Raw genomic sequence first — 513 nt, forward strand, 5'->3', positions numbered from 1 at the left:
AGCCCTCCACCCTCTACCTGCGCCTCCCACCCCGCTCCCCACTGCCTTTTCTCTTTGTTTTTTGTTCACAGTTTAAAGCTGGAGAAAACAAAAATGAAAAGAAAAAATAATACTATCTGTTCTTCTTGCAAGTAAATCCACTTATTATATTTACATTTATTTATAGCTGTTGTTTTATTAAAAAAATTGCCACTTTTTTTTTTTTTTTTTTAAGAAACCTCTTTTTTTTTTGTCCTTTTTTGTTTTTTTGTCTGTGTGTACATCTGTGTCTTTACTGTGTCTGTTTGCTTTTTGCACTGTCACCATTAACCCCAGGGTCCCAGGGCTGGGGAATCAGGGATACCCCCTGGGGACACTGTGGAGGGGGTGACTCAGCATCAGCTCCTGAATTCCCTAGGGACAGGAGTTGCTCTTAGCCCCTATGGACCTGTGGGGCATGAGCGGATACCCAGAAATCCCGGGGGAATGGAGCGGATCCCCACGGATCCCGGGGAAACAGAGTCGGTCACGGCT

Source organism: Nestor notabilis, unplaced genomic scaffold (assembly GCF_000696875.1).
Source record: "Nestor notabilis isolate BGI_N333 unplaced genomic scaffold, ASM69687v1 scaffold16149, whole genome shotgun sequence".
NCBI classification, from domain to species: Eukaryota; Metazoa; Chordata; class Aves; order Psittaciformes; family Psittacidae; genus Nestor; species Nestor notabilis.